Below are 23,326 nucleotides of genomic sequence, written 5' to 3' on the forward strand. Positions count from 1 at the left end.
TCTTGCACTCTCAGTGTTCTCCCACACGGCTCTTCCCCCTTCAAGTTTTGGGTCTCTAAGCTGGATACATGGCCAGAGCTTAGCCAGTATGCATTGGACGTGCTGGCTTTCCCTGCTGCTAGTGTATTATCGGAACGCGTCTTTAGTGCTGCAGGTGGTGTACTAACAGATCGTCGCATTCGACTATCCTCTGATAACGTTGACCGGCTTACTTTTCTGAAAATGAACAAGGCCTGGATCTCACAGGAATTTGCCAGTCCTCTTCCAGATTAAATAATTGGTTTGCAACAGTATCCAGGTCTCCTGTTGTGTTCATGTTTCTACCACCTGAACTGTAATTCCTGGACTCCAACATCGCCAGTTGCTGCTCAGAAGTGCCGTCTGCACAGTCAACACTTGCTCCTGTGTTATTGGGGTTCAGTAACGTCAGCTGATCCCCTGCTGTGTGTCTGGCAATTTCTCCTGCTCCGACCACACTCACACTACTACAGATATTAAACTTGCTCCAATTAGGCCTCTGGCTACACTCTGTTTCTCCTGTAATCCCTGGGCTCCAACACCGCCAGTTGCTGCTCAGAAGTGTCTTTGGCACGGGTACTCCCTCCTGCCCAGCCTGGTTCCAGCACGCCAGCTGTTTCCGGGTAGTGTCAACGTCACTTTGCCTCCAATAGGTTGTCCTGTCGTGTTGCGGTCGGGTTAGCCGACTCTATGGTGCCTGCAGTTTAGGTGCTTCCTATGTGGGCTGCGTGATCTGACAATGAAGGCTGGTTCCATAGTGCCAATAGGACAAGTTCCCCCTGTAGGACTGTGGGTTTCGGTAACTCCGGCCGGCTCGTGGCCTTGCAACTTTTTTTTTCATGTGTACCTTCTGCTGCCTATCTGAGTTCCAGTACCATTAGCTGGTTCTTTGGAAGTCAATCTTGAATATGTCCCCCTGGGTTCCAGTAACGTCAGCTGGTTTCAGGCAGAGACTTTGGCTTAGGTGCCTCCTTCTCGGTATTCGAGTTCCACCAACGTCTGCTGGTCCTTGGTAGTGCTTTCTGGCACAGGTACCTCCTGCTTAGTAACTGGGTTCCAGTACCATCAGCTGGTCCTCGGTAGTTCCATTGGCTCTTGTACCCTTGGCTACCCATACAGGTTCCAGTACCATCAGCTGGTTCTCAGCAGTTCCTCAGCCTTCTTGTACCTTCTGCGACATTTCCAAGTTCAAGCTTTTTGAAATGGTTTTTGGTAATCACTCTGGATCTCCCTGACGACGACCCTAAAGACGACGACCCTGAAGACCACCCCGAAGAAGATGAAGACCCCGAAAACAACGACCCTGGAGACGACGACCCTGAAGACCACCCCGAAGAAGACAACGACCCCGAAAACGACGACCCTGGAGATGACGACCCTGAAGACCACCCCGAAGAAGACCAAGAAGATGACCCTGAAGAGGATGATGAAGGAGAAAGTGTGGGAGAAGTAAAAAAAGAAGGTGAAGAGCATGGAAGTAGTGAAACATAAATATCTGACAAAATATAAAAAAGCTTAACATAGTCAATATCTTTGTGACTCCGAACGTCTGAAAAAAAAAAATTCCTGCTATTCCATTTGATTGGGCTAAACCTCGATGCCTTTAATGTCTCCTCCACCTCCCCCAATACATTCTGCATTAGTCTTAGTTGTTTTCCTTCATGTAGAATTAACCTACAAGGAAAGTAAGGGTTTATTTTCATTCCGATATTTGTGTCCCATTGACTTGCATTGGTTTCCATTATCGGAATCGACGTTATCCGATATTTTTGGGGTATCGGTCCGATCCAATCCGATCCAATATTTCCCGATATCGGAAGGTATCGCTCGACACTAGTGAAACGTTCATGCCCCTTGCTTACTGCTAGACGTGTTCCAAATTTGCGGGACATGCTCACTAGGAGTCATTTTTCTTGTCCTACTTATTGGTTCAATAGAGGTATCTCCATGAAGGGATTATTTCCGTGTGGTGATTGTAATGTTTGGCCATATATGGACTCGATTCGGGATGCATTTTTGAACCCTCTGAATTTGAGGAGGTTTCCCCTTAAATCATTTTTCAATTGTAAAAGCAGGGATGTTATCTACGCGATAATTTGCCCATGCAGGAAAGTTTATGTCGGACAAACTTCACAGGAGCTACGTAAGAGAGCCTAAAAACATATTTCTACCATCCAACTATCAGTTTCTGATCAGAAAAAGGGCAAGGCATTGACTCCTGTGGCTTCTTATTTCTTGACTATTTTTCCTCTTTGGCTAGGATACATCTTTGGATATACAAGTTGGAATTATTTCCCCACCATTCATAGGATTCTGAACTCTGGACCCATTTGTCTGATGTCAGGATGGAGAGTTTTTCATATAGATAGGACTTGGTTTTTCATTTGTTTCAACCCTCGTGGGACTTTGCCAGTGACTACAAACTTATTAATTTACGGATATTCTCTATTTTTATGAAGCATAATAATAATAAATAATAAATTTTATTTCTATAGCGCCGACATATTCCGCAGCACTTTACATTTCAGAGGGGATTTGTACAGACAATAGACATTACAGCATAACAATAATCACATACAGTAGATTATAACAAATAACAAGAGGAATGAGGGCCCTGCTCGCAAGCTTACAGTCTATGAGGAAAGAGGTAGACACGAAAGGTGGGTGGTAACAGTTGCCCTGATTGTATGGACCAGCCATAATGTTAAGTGTGTGACAGTACAGACAGAGGGCTAATGGATGCATAAAGCATGTGGGAACATGATGCGGGAAATCTGTTTGTGGTAAAACTTTTGGCTGTGCCACACAGGGATAGATTAGGTTAATGTGTTGAGGCGATAGGCCAGTCTGAATAAATGCGTTTTCAGGGCACGCTTAAAATTGTGGGGATTGGGGACTAATCGTATTGACCTGGGAAGTGCATTCCAAAGAATTGGTGTGGCACGTGTAAAGTCTTGGAGACGGGAGTGGGAGGTTCTGACTATTGAGGATACTAACCTCAGGTCATCAGCAGAACGGAGGGCGCGGGTAGGGTGGTATACTGAAACAAGGGAGGAGATGTAGGGTGGTGCTGAGCTATGGAGGGCTTTGTGGGTGAGGGTAATAAGTTTATACTGAATTCTGGAGTGGATGGGTAGCATCATTATGATTATTCTTATTTGATGCACTGATCAAGTATATATGTTTCTTACATGGTTTAGGGCCTTCAGGGACCTCTATGGACCTTTTCATATCTAATTGCATGATATGGATATTTACATTTTTACCATTTTGAAGAATTTTTTCGGATATTCCATATATAACTTGAGTCTTCTTTCATGCGTTCATTTTTTATTTATTTATTTTTTTGGCTTGCATGATATGGATACATAGTTCTTTCGATCTTTCTCCTTGGACATGTATTTGGACATGGCTATCCATATATATTTTTGATCTTCTGTCGTGCTCTGATGGTATGGTGCACCCGTATGATACATTGACTGAAATTTTCTTTTCCTCTCTGTGAATTTGTGATGAGGACACTTGATTAATAAAATATTTTTTGCATCCTCTGTATTTCTGCCAGTCCATTTGACAGTTCAGGTTTGCCTTGAAAACTTAGGGATTGGATATCTATTGATCAAGGTTTTTAGATAACACATTTTTTTTGTTATCATTTTATTTGGGTATACAGCTGGCCATTATCTGAATTGATCTCTATGCCATGCATTGGCAATGAGTTTTTGCAACCTGACATTGGGCTCCTTTAAAGGGAATCTGTCACCTCATTTTGGAGAGGTATTAAAATGACTTGAGTCCGGTCTGGTGGGCGGTGTTTCAGGTCCTTTCCTCCACGCCTCCTTGGCTGCTGTCTGCAATATTTCTGGGAATTTCCATACTTGGCCTCCATATTACACATGTGCGCATTGCAATCTGGACTCGCGCACGTGCAGTATGCTTTGCCCAACTGTGGGCGAAGCCAAAAAGCATTAGTGCGCATGCGCCAGTGAACTATGTCCTGGAACACAGCAAAATACTTCAGGGAAAGGGCCCGAAACACCTATCATCGGACCGGATGCAACTCATTTAAATACTGCGCCAAAATGAGGTGACAGATTCCCTTTAACATTGGTCTGATTGTGCCTATTCCTATATGACTAGTTATCTCTAGTGTTGAGCGATACCTTCTGATATCGGGAAATATCGGATCGGATTGGATCGGACCGATACCCCAAAAATATCGGTTATCACCGATTCCAATACCGGAAACCAATGCAAGTCAATGGAACACAAATATCGGAATGAAAATAAACCCTTTCTTTCCTTGCACATCCAGTTCGGGAGGGGGGAAGAGTGGGCAGTGCATGGGCGGAGACTGTGCGTGTCTGTGTGTGCGGGCGGGTTCTGTACGGGCCTCTCAGGGGTCTGTGCGGGCCTGCCAAGGGGTCTGTGCGGGCCTCTCGGGGGTCTGTGCAGGCCTCTCGGGGCCTGTACGGGCCTCTCAGGGGTCTGTGTGGGCCTGCCGGGGGTCTGTGCGGGCCTCTCGGGGGTCTGTGTGGGCCTCTCGGGAGTCTGTGCGGGCCTGCCGGGGCCTGTACGGGCCTCTTGGGGGTCTGTGCGGGCCTGCCGGGCGTCTGTGCGGGCCTCTTGGGGGTCTGTGCGGGCCTCTCGGGGGTCTTTGTGTCTGTGTCCCATCGGGCTATGCCTGCTACAATTACAGTGATTGACACATTAGCCAATGATGGAACAGTAGTAGTCCCACCATCCGGCTAATGTGTTGAATGTAAAAAAAAAAATACATACTACATACATTCAACATACATACATACATACAACATACTATATACTACATACATACTACATACATACATACAACATACATACAACATACTACATACATGCATGCCACATACAACATACATACCTACATACATACATACTACATGCGTACTACATACATACATACTTCATACATACTACATATATTCTACATACATACAACATACTACATGCATACTACATACATACTACATACAATACATTACATACAATACATACATATAACATACAGTACATCTAATATATAAAGCTCAAAGTGTGTATGTATGTATGTATGTATGTGTGTATGTATGTGTGTATGTGTGTATGTCCGGGATAGGCATCCGCACCGTCGCAGCTACAGCCACAAAATTTGGCACAGTCACACGTCTGGACCCCGAGAGCGTCCTAAGCTATGTTGTGAGGCGAAATTTTAACCCCGTGCGTTCCAATTCACCAAACAATTTTGCCCCTGTCTACATACTGGGGAAAAAGTGTGGGCGCGTCAAGCCCCGCCCCTCATTATGATGTCATAATGCCCCTATCTACATACTGGGGAAACAGTGTGTGCGTATCAAGCCTCGCCCCTTATTATAATGTCACAATGGTTGCCATGGCGACGCTGATGTCATCATAGGTTGCAAGCCCCTCCGCTCATTATGATGTCATAATGGTTGACTATGGAATGGATAATGTGTGATGGGTATATGGGCTGTGGGTATAATAGATTATTTTTAAAACAATAATGCCTAATCAGAAAAGGAAGTCCATGGCATGAAGGTCAGCTGATGCAAAAAGAAAAGCTGCATTACGGGCCAATGAAAAATGTGAAGACCGAGAAAGAAGGCTGACACACATGAGAATAGCAGCTGCTTCCTCAAAAGCCAATGAACTTTCTGATGGGTATATGGGCATGGGACTATGAGATGAAGGATTTGTGATGGGTATATGGGCACTCGACTATGGGATAGCAAATATGTATGATGGATATATTGTCATGGGACTATGGGATGGAGGATGTGTGATGGGTATATGGGCATGGGACTATGGGATGGAGGATGTGTGATGGGTATATGGGCACTGGACTATGGGATGGAGGATCTGTGATGGGTATATGGGCACTCGACTATGGGATGGAGGATATGTATGATGGTTATATGGGCACTTGACTATGGGATGGAGGATATGTATGATGGGTATATGGTCACGGGGCAAAGGGATGGAGGATGTGTGATGGGTATATGGGCACTGGACTATGGGATGAAGGATATGTATGATGGGTGTATGGGCACGGGACTATGGGATGGCGAATATGTATGATGGGTATATGGGCACAGGACTATGGGATGGAGGATATGTATGATGGGTATATGGGCATGGGACTATGAGATGAAGGATGTGTGATGGGTATATGGGCACTCGACTATGGGATGGCGAATATGTATGATGGGTATATGGGCATGGGACTATGGGATGGAGGATGTGATGGGTATATGGGCATGGGACTATGGGATGAAGGATGTGTGATGGGTATATGGGCACTCGACTATGGGATGGAAGATATGTATGATGGGTATATGGGCACGGGCCTATGGGATCGTGGATATGTATGATGGGTACATGGGCACAGGACTATGGGATGGAGGATAATTATAATTTGCCATAGATAACCACAGCACAGTTAGTTACTATGCCTGGGCAGCGCTGGGCTCTTCAGCTAGTATAACATAGATTACATACTCACCATCACTTGTCACTTTGTTCCCTGAAGCCAATGTCACCTGTAAAAAATATTAAAATAACAAACAAAGAATATACTCCCTGATCCACAGAAATCCACGAGTGCCCCACGATGATCTCCCGTGGAGAACAGCAGCATCAGCTGATGCGACCGCTCTCTAGGGGCTCCAGGAATACAATGACGGGAGGAAGGTATCCTTCCGCACTGTATTCCTCCGCCACTGTAAAAATAATAGTCCCTAGTCTCACTTTTGGCATTGCTGTGTGAGAAAGTTCCCACGCAGCTTTTGCCATAAAGTGAGACCAGTGAACTATAGTAACCTCTCAGTGATGCACTGCAGGAGCCATTGTCTCCTGTCAGTGTGTCACTGAAGGTCCTATAGAGCAGTGACATCACCCGCTCGCACACACAGACACGCAGTCTCCACCCACACACCGTTCACACTCCATTATAGCGCATCATGACATCATTTCAGCAGCCAATCACAGCCATGCCATTAGTTAAAAAGCCTAACAGGATGTGCTCACATTTCTTAGGATCCTCAATTGGCTCATTGCATTATGGGAACATCCGATTCCGGTATTCGATATTGTAAAAATATCAGAACTCAGTATCGGAACTCCGATACAGCGAATATCGGCCGATACCCGATATTTGTAGTATCGGAATGCTCAACACTAGTTATCTCATGCAAGTTCATGGGTGAAACATGTGATGGCTATTTAGCAAAATGTTCACTCAGAGCCTTCTGCTTTGATGAATATCTATTCTTCCTGCATTGAGCTCATTATCTTTATTGCACATGCGTGATATGGCTTCTTATGCCCACTCATATCTTTTACATTTATGCATGCTAATTACTACATGCATATTGATCTATATACTGGGCACTATATGTTCTGGTCCACTTTCTATTATCCACTCATGGGATTTTTTCACATACTGATCAATATTATTTGATCTACGTACATGTTTGCAGACCATTTTTAAATCATCTTCTTGCGTATGTGCGAGAGATCATTATTGCTTAGTTTTTGCGCAATGTAATAATACGCTTGCGCAAGTCCTTATTAATATGTATGCTGTTTTCGGCACATTGGTCATCATCATTATCTCTTCACTGTGCCTGCGTTACATAGCCATCCATGCTGAATTGAGGAGCAATGTAGCAATGTGCCTGCGCATGTCGACAATTGCATCTAGCATTATGTTTTTTTTTGTTTATTTTAGCTTGCTTTCCAATATTCATTAAGGGACATGTGATATATTTAAATATTGATAAATTATACTTATTTCTATATCTTTGCGGGCGATTTCCACTTCACTCCGCATGCGCAACTAGGTCATTATTGCTCAGGAAGGTCATTGTAACAACAACGCGACTGTGCAAGCTTAGATTGGTACACATGCTGTTTCCTAGCATGCTGGATACTACACATCCCGATCCTCACTAATGGGAGACTTTCAGCACACCGGTAAACACTTAGGCTCATTAATTTCTCTATATAATGGTTGTTTACAGGACCCGGTACAGACTTCTCCTGACGAAGCTGTCTTGCACAGCGATACGTGTGGGGTTCTCTCACATACCCCTGGTGCATGTGGTTTGACTGCCCAATTGGGCTTTATGATGGCTCCTTTGCTCTGAGCTACTTTGGTAGCTATCATTATATTCACATTCCTCTTCACAAAGCTTTATTTTCAGAACTATTAGTGTGATTCAGCTTGTGCTTTTGTGCTCTTTACTTGCAACACCAGTATGCACATATACCCGTTTTTGTCTTTTTTTTATACCCATATCATGCAATTCCTACACAACTTTTTATTAGGCTCATTTTCAATTGTGGAGCCCTGCATAAATATTGTCCCATGCCAGAGATATCATTTTCAGGGGTATGTTTGGATCATCATGCCGTATTCCGGTTTTAGATGATTTTAATGTTTGTTGCTTGTCCTGGGTTTTTGCAATAAAGATTTTGTAATATTGTCTTATATTAGGTGTGCACACCATTTTTTGTTTGGTCTTTTTCTTCTCCTTGCTTTGTTTGCAAACCATGGTCACACTATGTAGCTGTAGCCACCCCAACAAATGGGCAGTGTATGTGTGGCTAGTCAGTCCCGCCCAGCTCTCCAACTAACCCTGTAAGCATCCCTTAAAAGTAAAAAAAACAAAACAAAGCTCGTAAGACTACAGGTCCCAGAACAACAATACTGGCTTACAGCGCAGAGGATCTCCTCTGCGACACATACCGGCCCTTCACAATGACGCCGGCCAGTGTCTCACTATCACCATTACGCCTCCATGTGTATACTGAGGAGCACATACAATGCCCCCTAGCTGTAAAAGGGGTCACTGCCTCACTATATATATACCTATATATATATATCCAACAATGTAGACCAGCTCACTCCTGTGTACCACCTGGAACCTCAGCTGACCTGGTTAACTCCATTGTGCCCGGATCTGGATGTAGGAGTCCATCCATACAAATGTGAACAACGACAAAGCAAAGTCCAGCAATAACGTGAGCAATCCAGGATGCTGTTAAAAATTTTTTCTTTTTATTCATAAATCCATTAAAATGCAATGGTCCAAGCAGTTCAAAACAGCAATAACGCAGGAAAGTCGTGCAGATAGGATTCTGGACCGTGAAGAAGGCGGGCTCTACTGCTGAAACGTGTAGTTCTATCTGCACGACTTTCCTGCGTTATTGCTGTTTTGAACTGCTTGGACCATTGCATTTTAATGGATTTATGAATAAAAAGAAAAAAATTTTTAACAGCATCCTGGATTGCTCACGTTATTGCTGGACTTTGCTTTGTCGTTGTTCATATATATATATATATATATATATATATATATATATATATATATATATCTTTCATTTCATAGAGAGATAGATAGATAGATAGATAGATAGATAGATAGATAGATAGATAGATAGATAGATAGATAGATAGATAGAAAAATAGCCGGTAATTCATTTGTCGGCTTCTGTAAAATCACTGCAGGTGCTGACAGGATAGGAGAGATGGATTACATAAAGTAAATCAGTATAGAATAGGTAAATATGTTGATTTCAGTGACAAATACAATTAGTATAGAGTGTGTGCAAAATTCTGGACATGTATTTAATGACTTTGTGAAACTTTCTCCCATCTTCCTACTGCATCTGTGGAGCTCAGCCACAGTGATCTTGGGGTTCTTCTTTACCTCGCTCGCCAAGGCTCTTCTCCCATGATTGCTCAGTTTTCCTTGACGGCCAGGTCTAGGAAGACTTCTGGTGGTCCCAAACTTCTTCCATTTAAGGATTATGGAGTCCACTGTGCTCTTAGGAATCTCGAGTACTACAGAAATTATTTTGTAACCTTGGCCAGATCTGTGCCTTGCCACAATTCTGTCTCTGAGCTCCTTAGCCAGTTCCTTTGACCTCATGATTCTTATTTGGTCTGACATGCACTGTGAGCTGTGAGGTCTTATATAGACAGGTGTGTGCCTTTACAAATCAAGTCCTATCAGTTTAATCACACAGCTGGACTCAATAAAGGAGTAGAACCATCTCAAAGAGGATCACAAGGAAATGGACAGCATGTGGCTTAAATATGAGTGTCTGAGCAAAGGGTCTGAAAACTTATGACCCTGTGATATCTACATTTCTGTTTTTTTTTCAGTTAAAATGGGGTGCAGAGTTTACATTAATGAGAAAAAAAATGAACATTTTTGATTTCACCAAATGGCTGCAATGAAACAAAGTGTGAAAATTTTATAGGGGTCTGAATACTTTCTGTACCCACTGTAAGTTCAACAGCTACAGTCAAAGGAAAATCTAATCTTAATTTTCTGAGAATCTGTCGGGCATATTCAAGCACATTTGACAGCTTTTTCGGTGACAGCACATTCAAAATAGCAGCACATTGTAAAATGACAGAAAAGCACAGGCTTTAATTTCAGTGACAGTCATAATATATATTAGGAACATTGACAAGCAAATTAGCACTGGCTTCAATTTTAAATGTAATTGCTCACAAGAAATACAATTTCATTGTAAACACTTCTGAAGAGACATCTGCTGATTATTTTCAAGTTCATTCCTTTGTTTGAATCATTTAACACATATACATACAGGTACAAGACTGATACCGGTCACAAAGAGCAGAAAGAAGAAAGTTGTTTTACTCCCATACTTTTAGGTATGCTCTTGTTTTTACGGAGGCTGCATTCATCTTCCTGAGGATGGAAGTATGTATTATTATTGCCATCAATATTATTTATCAATTGTACCCATAGTCTATTGTCACCAAGAGAATAGTTTTATTTTTGAATAACAGATATTTTGAAAATGTAACTGTTGGTTAGTGATGAGCAAATAATGAAATATTCGAATTTGGAAAAATCAACACAAATTATTTCTAATATCCTTGTATTTGTACAGAATAAAGAATCCTGTGCAAGTCAATGGAAAAGCTTGAGGGAAAAAAGCTAAGAAAACATGTTTTCCTTCATAATTACATGTATATAACGCAAAATAAAAATAAAAAAAATAAAGAAAAATTATACCTCTCCTTTAGCAAATGTTCTCATTCAAAATTGTTAGCTAGATACACACGTGGTCAAAATTGTTGGTACCCCTCGTTTAATGACTGAAAAACCCACAATGGTGACAGAAATAACTTGAAACCTGACTAAAGTAATAATAAAAAAAATTCTATGCAAATGAACAAATGAAAGTCAGACACTGCTTTTCAACCATCTTTCCACAGAATTAAAAAAAATAAAACTCATGAAATAGGCCTGGACAGAAATGATGGTACCCTGAACTTAATATTTTGTTGCACAACCTTTTGAGGCTGTCACTGCAATCAAATGATTCCTGTAACTGTCAATGAGACTTCTGCACCTCTCGACTAGTGTTGAGCATTCCGATACCGCAAGTATCGGGTATCGGCCGATATTAGCGGTATCGGAATTCCGATACTGACTTCCGATACTTTCGTCATATCGGATACCGGAATCGGAAGTTCCCATCATGCTATGAGCCTGCTTGCTTTGATTAAGCCAATGGGAATCCTCCGAAGTGTGGGCACATCCATTTAGGCATGTAGGCATGTTAACTATTGACATGGCTGTGATTGGCTGCCGAAATGATGTCATGATGCACTATAAAAGCCACTGCAGCTGCCATTTCTGGTTCACTCTGCTGTGAATTCAGTTAGGGACAGGCTGCTGTAGAAGACTGTGAGGGACAGTTAGAAATAGCGATTCCACCAAACATCTAGTGCTTTACCCAGGCTACATAAACCACCACTGTAGCCTTCTTTGCCCTAGCAGCAGTGTTCACAGCTGTCTGCAAGGGCTGTGTGAGTGCAGCTCACGCTGTGGAGTGGGTCCTGCAGCCACGTCAGGTTGTAGGCTGCCCAGCGTGCCTCACTGCTGCCTCATACATCTTTTAATTTTTGAGCTGCATTTTTTACATAATTTCAATCTAGTGTGCTTCCATCCGTATCCATATACGTTGGTTGCAAACACTAGTAGTAGACAGCGGAGCCTTTCTGCAGCCTGTCAGTGCTAGTGTCCACTTTGCTGCACTGTTCACGGCTGTCTGAGAGGTCTCTGACTGTGTGTGAGTGCAGCTCACGCTGAGTAGTGTGTCCTGCAGCTACGTCTGGTTGTAGGACGCTCAGCGTGCGTCAGTGCCTCACACATATTTTTATTTGAGTGCAGCTCATTTTTTCTTCTATTAGTGTGCATCCATCCGTCTCCATCTACGGTGGTTGCAAACACTATATAGGAGTACACAGCGGAGCCTTTCTGCAGCCTGTCAGTGCCAGTGCCCACTTAGCTGCACTGTTCACGGCTGTCTGAGAGGTCTCTTGACTGTGTGTGAGTGCAGCTCACGCTGAGTAGAGTGTCCTGCAGCTACGTCTGGTTGTAGGACGCTCAACGTGCATCACTGCCTCACACATATTTGTCTTTGAGTGCAGCTCATTTTTTCTTCTCCTATTAGTGTGCATCCATCCGTATCCATCAACATTGGTTGGTTGCAAACACTATATAGGAGTAGATAGAGGAGCCTTTTTTTCTGGCCTGTGCCCTGCCGGCGCAGCCAGATTAGTATTACCCAATTTTTTTGGAGCCTCATCTTTTGCATTGTAGGTTACCTGCCTGCATTGTAATAGCTCCAAAAAGTTGGTGATACTATCAGTTTCAATTCTTTGTTCACATACTTTGAGTTTGTTTCCAACAAAGAAACCACAAAAAAAGTTCACCAAACACTACATTTGGAACTTGTGTAGGCCACATCAGCTCCTATTAAAGTGTAGTCCACACACACACACTTCAAAAAATTAGTGTTTCTTGTACCTTTAACCAGCTGTTCAGGAATAAGCACACTAAGGCCCCCCTTTGTACTTTTCTGCCTATCTTAAGCAGTCTGGCAAGATGAAGAAGGCAGGGAGTAAGGCGCGTGGGCGTGGGCGTGGAGTTTCAGCAGGGAGAGGACGTGGGGATTCTGCAGGGAGAGGACGTGGGGATTCTGCAGGTAGAGGACGTGGGGATTCTGGGCCTGCTGCGGGCACCAGTGAGTCAGCATCCCCCAGTTTTATCAGGCAACAGTCCTTTATGCGCAGCTTTGTAGGACCTCAACGTACCCCACTGCTGCGGGAGGAACAAATTGAAGCCGTTGTCGGATGGATGGCAGCTAACGCATCGACTTCAATTACTTCCACAGCCTCTCAGGACCACAGCACCGAAGAGCAACCATCTGTCTCTTCACCACCTGCCAAAGAGCCCATGCAGTCAGAGAGACATGGACAGGAGCCATCACAGTCTCTACTTCTGTTCTCGGAATCTGTTGGCTTGGAAAGAGGGGGCCAGCCAAGCAGCATTCCTGAATGTGAAGAAGAGGGAGTATGCAGTGATGCGCAACTTCTTTGTCCCTCTGAATCTGAAGAGGCGAGTGGGCCAGTGCCTATGGTCAGCACACCTCAGTACGCATCAGATGATGACGAGACTCAGTTGCCACTTTCTGGTGCGTACGGTGCTGGCGAGACAACCCCGGAGAAGCAGCTGTTTGAAGAGGGGAGGGAAGATGATGAGGTCCTTGACCCATCATGGCGTGAGGAACAGGAAGGTGGTGGGAGCAGCTCGGAGGAAGAGATTCCCCTACCGGCCAAAACAGGAGGCAGAGGGAGGGGGAAGACTGGGTTGCCTGTATCCTCCACTTCGGCACCCGTTAGGAGCATTCCTCATTCCAAAGGCAAAACGGGCGCTCCCAAGACTTGCAGTGCGTGGTCCTTTTTTGACACAGTTGCAGATGACATTTGCTTTGTCAAATGCAAGCTGTGTCATCAGAAAGTCAAAAGAGGGAGAAATGTCAGCAACCTCAATACCACAAATATGTGGAAACATGTGCGCACCTAGCACGAGTTGGAGTTGCAGAGACACCCTGAAGACGTAGGCCAACGTACAGCACCACCTACCACCTCTTCAGTTCGTGTTGGGGCCTCTTCCTCCAGCTCACACACTGCTGGTTCGGCTTCCTCACAGGATCGCCAAGGAAGAACCTCTGCCACTGTTGTCCGGAGACCCTGTCAGATTCCACCCATAGCAGCACGTTCCCATCCATCACAGCCATCGGTAGCACAGGCATGGGATAAAAGGCGCCCTTACTCAGCAAACCATCCCCGAGCACAGTCTCTGAATGCTGGCATTGCCAAACTTCTGGCAGTTGAAATGCTGTCATTCAGGCTGGTGGACACTGACACCTTCCGGGACTTCATGGCATTGACAGTCCCCCAATACAACGTGCCCAGCCACTTTTATTTCAGCAGGCGAGCCGTCCCTGCCCTGCAGAAACATGTTGAGGGCAAAATAAAACATGCGCTACTAAACGCCGTTAGTAGCAAGGTCCACCTGACCACCGATGCGTGGACCAGTAACCATGGACAGGGACGATACCTTTCCCTCACTACCCACTGGGTCAATGTTGTGGAGCTGGGTACAGATCTGGAGAGTGGCACTGTACGTGTTCTTCCAACGCCACGGATTGCAGGACTCCAGTCTGTACACATAGACTCCTCCTCATACTCAAGTTCCTCAGAAACAGCAGAGCAGGAGCCTGTTACGACCGATATGAGCACAGCCGTGGCCAAACGTCAACAGGCTGTACTCAAATTAATTTCTTTGGGGAATCGAAGCCACACAGCGCAGGAGCTCTGGAATGCTATCAAGCAGGAGAGCGATGTGTGGTTTGGGACAGCGAATCTCCAGCCGGGCTTGGTAGTGTGTGACAATGGCCGAAATCTGGTAGCAGCTCTTGGCCTAGGCAACCTCACACACATCCCATGTCTGGCACATGTGCTTAACTTGGTCGTGCAGAGCTTTCTGAGGGACTATCCGGATCTTGATGCACTGTTGCACAAGGTCCGCATAGAGTGCGCTCACTTGCGGCGTTCCAGCACGGCAAGATCGCGCCTCGCTGCTCTGCAGCGACGATTTGGCCTTCCGGAACATCGCATCATATGTGACCTACCCACCCGGTGGAATTCAACGTTACATATGTTGGAGCGGTTGTGTGAGCAGCAGGCAGCAGTCATGGAGTACCAGCTGCATCAGGCGCAAACAAGTCGCACTGTGCGCCGTTCACACTTCAGCACCATTGAGTGGGCCTCTATGAAGGACATCTGCCTCGTTTTGCATGCCTTCGATGAATCCACGCGGATGGCGAGTGCAGATGATGCACTAGTCAGCATGACTGTCCCCCTTATCTGCCTGCTTCAACAAATACTGCAAGCACTAAGGGATGAGGTTTTGGAAGAGGTGGAGGATGAGGAGTCCCAAATGCCATCTGTTTCTGGACAGTCTGCGCTACGTGTTTCCTCACAAAGGCCTAGGCAGGGGACACTTTGTGAGGAGGATGAGGAGGAGTCGATGGAGGAGGAAGACATCTCTCCAGAGGAGGGAGATACACAAACCTCTACTCAGTATGTAGAGCGAGGGTGGGGTGATGCAGAGCAGGCCGAGGTCACGCCTCAAACAGGGGACAGGGTTCTTTGGCAGTTGGGAGTCTGCAGCACATGGTTGATTTCATGCTGCAGTGCCTGAGAAACGACCGCCGCATCGCCCACATTCTCGTCTCGGCTGATTATTGGGTGTACACCCTCCTAGATCCTCGCTACCGGGACAGCGTACAAAGGCTCATACCAACGTTGAACCGGGAGCGTAAACTGCGGGAGTACGAAGAGTCACTGGTGCAGTCCATAATGTTTTCCATTCCACCCGACAGCATTGTTGCTAGTGCTTTACAAAGCAGCTCTGTGCGTCGAGGCAGTGGAGGAAACTCTGCACAAAGAGGGAGCAGAGGCAGCGCCGCAGCACAAGGCAAGACCACTATGGCCCAAATGTGGCAAAGTTTTGTGTGTCCACCACAATTGTCTACACCATCAGCGACGCCTCGAGTCAGCAGGAGGCAACGCTTCCGTCAGATGGTGTCAGACTACATGTCTTGCCCTGTCACTGTACTCCCAGATGGCTCTTCCCCCTTCAAGTTTTGGGTCTCTAAGCTGGATACATGGCCAGAACTTAGCCAGTATGCATTGGAGGTGCTGGCTTGCCCTGCTGCCAGTTTATTATCGGAACGCGTCTTTAGCGCCGCAGGTGGTGTACTAACAGACCGTCGCACGCGACTATCTTCCGATAATGTTGACCGGCTGACTTTTCTGAAAATGAACAAGGCCTGGATCTCAAAAGACTTTGCCATTCCTCTTACAGACTAAATTAGTGGTTGGCAACTCTATCCAGGTCTGCTGGTGTGTTCATTTTTCTACCACCTGAACTATAATCCCTGTGCTTCAACACAGCCAGTTGTCGCTCAGATGTGTAGTCTGCACAGAGAAACACACTAGCTCCTGTGTTAGTGGGGTTCAGTAACGCCAGCTGATCCCCTGCTGTGTGGACGGCAAAGTCACCAGCTCCATCAACATTCAAACCACTACTGATTTTTAACCGTGCCCAACTTAGGTCTCTGGCTCCACTGTCTCTACTATTTCCCCTGGCCTCCAACCCCGCCATCTACATCTCTGAAGTGGCGTCAGCACAATCTACACTTGTTCCTGTGTTCCTGTGGCTCAGTCCCATCAGTTTATCCCCTGATGTGTGTCCGGCAAGGTCTCCTGCTCTGTCCACATTCCCATAACCAGTAGTGGGAATGAGGACAGAGCTGGCGAACTTGCCGGACAAACATCAGGGGATCAACTGACAGGACTGAGCACCAGTAACACAGGAACAAGTGTAGATTGTGCTGATGCCACTTCAGAGATGTAGCTGGTGGGGTTGGAGGCCAGGGTAAATAGTAGAGACAGTGGAGCCAGAGGCCTAAGTGGAGCATGGTTAGAATCAGTAGTAGTCAACAACCTCCATAAAAACCGCTGCCCATTGGCCTCTGCATGCGGCATGCGTAATCCTGGGCTCCAACAGCGTCAGTTGGTGTTCGTCTCCACAGAGCCAAACACATTCGTTCAAGTGTTTGTGGGGTTCAGCATTGCCAGCTGTTCCCCTGCTGTGGAGATGGCAAGTCTCCTGCTGCCTTCACCTGACAAAATCCAGTAGGCCCCAGCCTGCTCCTCACCTAATCCTGGGCTCCAACAGCGTCAGTTGGTGTTCAGAAGTGTCGTCTCCACAGAGCCAAACACATTCGTTCAAGTGTTTGTGGGGTTCAGCACTGCCAGCTGTTCCCCTGCTGTGGAGATGGCAAGTCTCCTGCTGCCTTCACCTGACAAAATCCAGTAGGCCCCAGCCTGCTCCTCACCTAATCCTGGGCTCCAACAGCGTCAGTTGGTGTTCAGAAGTGTCGTCTCCACAGACCCAAACACATTTGTTCAAGTGTTTGTGGGGTTCAGCACTGCCAGCTGTTCCACTGCTGTGGAGATGGCAAGTCTCCTGCTGCCTACACCTGCCAAAATCCAGTAGGCCCCAGCCTGCTCCTCACCTAATCCTGGGCTCCAACAGCGTCAGTTGGTGTTCAGAAGTGTCGTCTCCACAGAGCCAAACACATTCGTTCAAGTGTTTGTGGGGTTCAGCACTGCCAGCTGTTCCCCTGCTGTGGAGATGGCAAGTCTCCTGCTGCCTTCACCTGACAAAATCCAGTAGGCCCCAGCCTGCTCCTCACCTAATCCTGGGCTCCAACAGCGTCAGTTGGTGTTCAGAAGTGTCGTCTCCACAGAGCCAAACACATTCGTTCAAGTGTTAGTGGGGTTCAGCACTGCCAGCTGTTCCCCTGCTGTGGAGATGGCAGTCTCTCCTGCTGTCTCTGCATTCCAAAGACAGTAGGCCTCTGCCTACACCCTCCTATTTCCTGGGCTTCAACACAGCCAGTTGTAGCTCGGAAGTGCCGTCCACACGGAAAGAGACACTTGCTCCCGTGTCTCAGTGGGGTTCAGTAACGCCAGCTGTTCCCCTGCTGTGTGGATGGCAGTCTCTCCTGCTGTCTCTGCATTCAAAAGACAGTAGTCCTCTGCCTACACCCTCCTATTTCCTGGGCTTCAACACAGCCAGTTGTATCTCGGAAGTGCCGTCCACACGGAAAGAGACACTTGCTCCCGTGTCTCAGTGGGGTTCAGTAACGCCAGCTGTTCCCCTGCTGTGTGAATGGCAGTCTCTCCTGCTGTCTCTGCATTCCAAAGACAGTAGGCCTCTGCCTACACCCTCCTATTTCCTGGGCTTCAACACAGCCAGTTGTAGCTCGGAAGTGCCGTCCACACGGAAAGAGACACTTGCTCCCGTGTCTCAGTGGGGTTCAGTAACGTCAGCTGTTCCCCTGCTGTGTGGATGGCAGTCTCTCCTGCTGTCTCTGCATTCCAAAGACAGTAGGCCTCTGCCTACACCCTCCTATTTCCTGGGCTTCAACACAGCCAGTTGTAGCTCGGAAGTGCCGTCCACACGGAAAGAGACACTTGCTCCCGTGTCTCAGTGGGGTTCAGTAACGCCAGCTGTTCCCCTGCTGTGTGGATGGCAGTCTCTCCTGCTGTCTCTGCATTCCAAAGACAGTAGGCCTCTGCCTACACCCTCCTATTTCCTGGGCTTCAACACAGCCAGTTGTAGCTCGGAAGTGCCGTCCACACGGAAAGAGACACTTGCTCCCGTGTCTCAGTGGGGTTCAGTAACGCCAGCTGTTCCCCTGCCTTGTGAATGGCAGTCTCTCCTGCTGTCTCTGCATTCCAAAGACAGTAGGCCTCTGCCTACACCCTCCTATTTCCTGGGCTTCAACACAGCCAGTTGTAGCTCGGAAGTGCCATCCACACGGAAAGAGACACTTGCTCCCGTGTCTCAGTGGGGTTCAGTAACGTCAGCTGTTCCCCTGCTGTGTGGATGGCAGTCTCTCCTGCTGTCTCTGCATTCCAAAGACAGTAGGCCTCTGCCTACACCCTCCTATTTCCTGGGCTTCAACACAGCCAGTTGTAGCTCGGAAGTGCCGTCCACACGGAAAGAGACAATTGCTCCCGTGTCTCAGTGGGGTTCAGTAACGCCAGCTGTTCCCCTGCTGTGTGGATGGCAGTCTCTCCTGCTGTCTCTGCATTCCAAAGACAGTAGGCCTCTGCCTACACCCTCCTATTTCCTGGGCTTCAACACAGCCAGTTGTAGCTCGGAAGTGCCATCCACACGGAAAGAGACACTTGCTCCCGTGTCTCAGTGGGGTTCAGTAACGTCAGCTGTTCCCCTGCTGTGTGGATGGCAGTCTCTCCTGCTGTCTCCGCATTCCAAAGACAGTAGGCCTCTGCCTACACCCTCCTATTTCCTGGGCTTCAACACAGCCAGTTGTAGCTCGGAAGTGACGTCCACACGGAAAGAGACACTTGCTCCCGTGTCTCAGTGGGGTTCAGTAACGTCAGCTGATCCTCTGCTGTGTGGATGGCAAAGTCTCCTGCTGCCTACACAGTCCTACTACTACTGATTTTTAACCATGCTCCAATTAGGCCTTTGGCTCCACTGTCTCTCGTATTTCCCCTGTCCTCCAACCCTGCCAGTTACAGCTCCGAAGTGGCGCCTGCACAATCCACACTTGTTCCTGTTTTACAGGTGTTCAGTCCGGTCAGTTAATCCCCTGATGTGTGTCCGGTAATGTCGCCTGCTCTGTCCACATTCCCATAACTAGTTATGGGAATGTGGACAGAGCAGGCGACATTGCCGGACACACATCAGGGGATTAACTGACCGGACTGAACACCTGTAACACAGGAACAAGTGTGGATTGTGCAGATGCCACTTCGGAGCTGTAACTGGCGGGGTTGGAGGACAGGGGAAATACGAAAATCAGTGAATCCACAGGCCTAAGTGGAGCTTGGTTAAAATTAGTAGAAGTCTACAACCGATCTTAAAATTTCTTCAATGCAGCCTCAGCCTGCTCCGTGCTTGTCCCTGGGCTTCAACACAGCCAGTTGTTTCTCGGAAGTGCCGTCTTCACAGAGTAAAACACTAGCTCCTGTGTTTGTGGGGTTCAGTAACGTCAGCTGTTCCCCTGCTGTTTTGATGGCAATCTGTCCTGCTGCCTCCCAATTGACAGCACATCAGGCCTCAGCCTGCTAAGTGCTTGTCCCTGGGCTCCAAAATCGCCAGTTGCTGCTCATAACTGACTTTGGCATGGGTACTCCCTCCTGCCCAGCTTGGTTCCAGCCCTGCCTGCTGTTTCCGGGAAGTGTCAATGTCAGTTTGCCACCCCAAGTTGCCATGTCGTGTTGCGGTTGGGTTAGCCGAGGCTAGGGTGCCAGCAGTTTAGGTGCTTCCTATGTGGACTGCGGGTTCTGGTAAGAAAGGCTTGTTCCGTAGTGCCAGTAGGACAAGCACCCCCTGTAGGACTGTGTTATTCGGTAACTGCGGCCAGCTTGCGGCATGCCAACTTTGCTTTTCAGGGGTAACTTCAGCTGCCCCTCCGGGTTCCAGCACCGTCAGCTGGTTCTCGGCAGAGCCTTTGGCCTAGGTGCCTCCATCTCGGTATCCGAGTTCCGGCAACGTCTGCTGGTCCTTGGTAGTGCTTTGTAGCACAGGTACCTCCTGCTTAGTAACCGGGTTCCAGCACCGTCAGCTGGTCCTCGGTTGTGCCATTGGCTCTTATTCCTTCTGCTGCCCCTCCGGGTGCCAGCACTGTCAGCTGGTCCTCGCTATTTCCATTTGCTCTTGCAGCTTATGCTACCCATCTGGGTTCCAGCACCGTCAGCTGGTTCTCGGCAGAGCCTTTGGCCTAGGTGCCTCCATCTCGGTATCCGAGTTCCGGCAACGTCTGCTGGTCCTTGGTAGTGCTTTGTAGCACAGGTACCTCCTGCTTAGTAACCGGGTTCCAGCACCGTCAGCTGGTCCTCGGTTGTGCCATTGGCTCTTATTCCTTCTGCTGCCCCTCCGGGTGCCAGCACCGTCAGCTGGTTCAAGAGGACAAAGAACAGGAAGACAACCACCAAGATGCAGAACAACAAGAGAAAGAAGACAAAGAATCATAAAAAAACAAAGCAGAAGAACATTAAGCATAAGACTAATACTCTGAGCAAAATGATATTATCTTATTTATAAGCAGAAGAAGACTAAGCAGTGTATGGGGGTGAGTCCGTTCCTCCTCGTGGTGCCCCTGGAAAAGGCCTGCTACCGCAGGCCAAACTGAACGTGGACAAATCCTGTTGTAAATCTTTTGTGACAGGCAGAACGGAAGGTGTAAACTTCTAACTTTTCTAGATAACAACTACAGGAATGCCTGACACAAATAAGAATATGATGAAGAAGAATAGGAAGAAGATGAAGAAGTTGAATATGTAGAATAATAATTGTTGAATAAGAAGAATATGAAGAATGTAAGAAAAGGAAGAAGAAGAATGTAAAAAAAGGAAGTAGAAAAATTTAAAAAAAGGAAGAAGAAGAATTTAAAAAAAGAAAGAAGAAGAAGAATGTAAAAAAGGAAGAAGAAGAAGAAGAATGTAAAAAAAGGAATAATAAGAAGAAGAAGGTAAAAAAGGAATAAGAAGAAGAAGAAGAAGGTAAAAAAAGGAAGAAGAATAAGAAAGAAGAAGAAAGAAGAAAGAAGAAGAAGACATACATGTCTGGCAAAATATAAATGAGGCTAACATAGTCAATATCTTTGTAACTCCTAACGTCTTTAAAAAAAAAGTTTAATTCCTGCTATTCCATTTGATTTGGCTAAACCTCTATGGCTTTAATGTATCCTCCACCTCCCACAATACATTCTACATTATTCTTAGTTGTTTTTCTTCATGTAGAATTAACCTACAAGGAAAGAAAGGGTTTTTTTTAATTCCGATATTTTGGCCCCATTGACTTGCATTGGTTCCCGGTAACGGAATCGGCGATACCGATACTTTTTTTTAAGATCGGCCGATCCATTCCGATCCGATATTTTCAAGTATCAGCTGGTATCGCTCAACTCTACTCTCGACAGGTATTTTGGCCCACTCTTCAAGAGCAAACTGCTCCAGTTGTCTCATGTTTGAAGGTTGCATTTTCCAGAAGGCATGTTTCAGCTCTTTCCAAAGATGCTCAATAGGATTTAGGTCAGGGCTCATAGAAGACCACTTCAAAATAATCCATTGTTTTCCTCTTAGCTATTCTTGGGTGTTTTTAGCTGTGTGCTTTGGGTCATTGTCCTGTTGCATGACCTGTGACTGATACCAAGGTTTCTTACACTGAGCAACACATTTCTCTCTAGAATCCCTTGATAGTCTTGAGATTTCATTGTACCCTGCACAGATTCTAGACACCCTGTGCCAGATGCATCAAAGCAGTGCCAGAACATAACAGAGCCTCCTTCATGTTTCACAGTAGGGACAGTGTTCTTTTCTTGATATGCTTCATTTTTCCATCTGTGATCATAGAGCTGATGTGCCTTGTCAAAGAGTTCAATTTTTGTTTCATCTGTCCATAGGACATTCTCCCAGAAACCTTGTGGCTTGTCGACATGTAGTTTCGCAAATTCCAGTACGGCTTTTTTATGACTTTTTTCATCACTGGTGTCCTCCTTGGTCATCTCCCATGAAGTCCAATTTGGCTCATGCAATGACTAATGGTGTGATCTGACACTGATGTTCCTTGAGCTTGAAGTTCACCTTTAATTTGTTTAGATGTTTTTCTAGGCTCTTTTGTTACCATTCGTATTATCCATCTCTTTGATTTGTCATCAACTTTCCACCTGCGGCCACGTCCAGGGAGGTTGTCTACAGTCCCATGGTGTAAGGCTTCCAGACTTTCCTTTGTGCCTATTTGCCCTTGTCCAAGATGGAGTCTTGTATCTTGCCCTATCATGGAACTTCCTGACTGTCCTGTTATTTAAGTCCAGGTCATGTGTTCCTCCTTGCCTGAGTATTTTGTGCTGTTTGCTCCTGAGCGCCTGCTTGTTGTGCTGGTGAACTCCCTTCTACTGCTGCTCATGACTTGGTGGTGTGCCTCACCTCCTTCAGCTGCCTTCAATTTTCTGTGTGCTCCTGGATCCTGACCGGGGTTGCCTATTGACCGGAATACTTGGGTGCTGCCTCTTGCCTCAGAAGCTGCTGTGGTCAGTAAGAAGTGTAACTTCTTAATATCTTCTGGACTATGTCTGTTGGGCTGTAGTGTGGGATTTAAGTGGGATTTGTCAGTCCTTAAAGGTACCTTTTAGAGACCTTCCCCTGTCTATGCTTCTTCTACGTATTATTGGACTCAAACAAACAAGTGCCATACGATGTGTGATCAAGTTATTTCTGGACTACCTCTTTAAGTACTATGCGCATTTCCACTACCCCCTT

This window comes from Dendrobates tinctorius, unplaced genomic scaffold (assembly GCF_039654945.1).
Source record: "Dendrobates tinctorius isolate UK_male_01 unplaced genomic scaffold, ASM3965494v1 ptg000098l, whole genome shotgun sequence".
Classification (NCBI taxonomy): Eukaryota; Metazoa; Chordata; class Amphibia; order Anura; family Dendrobatidae; genus Dendrobates; species Dendrobates tinctorius.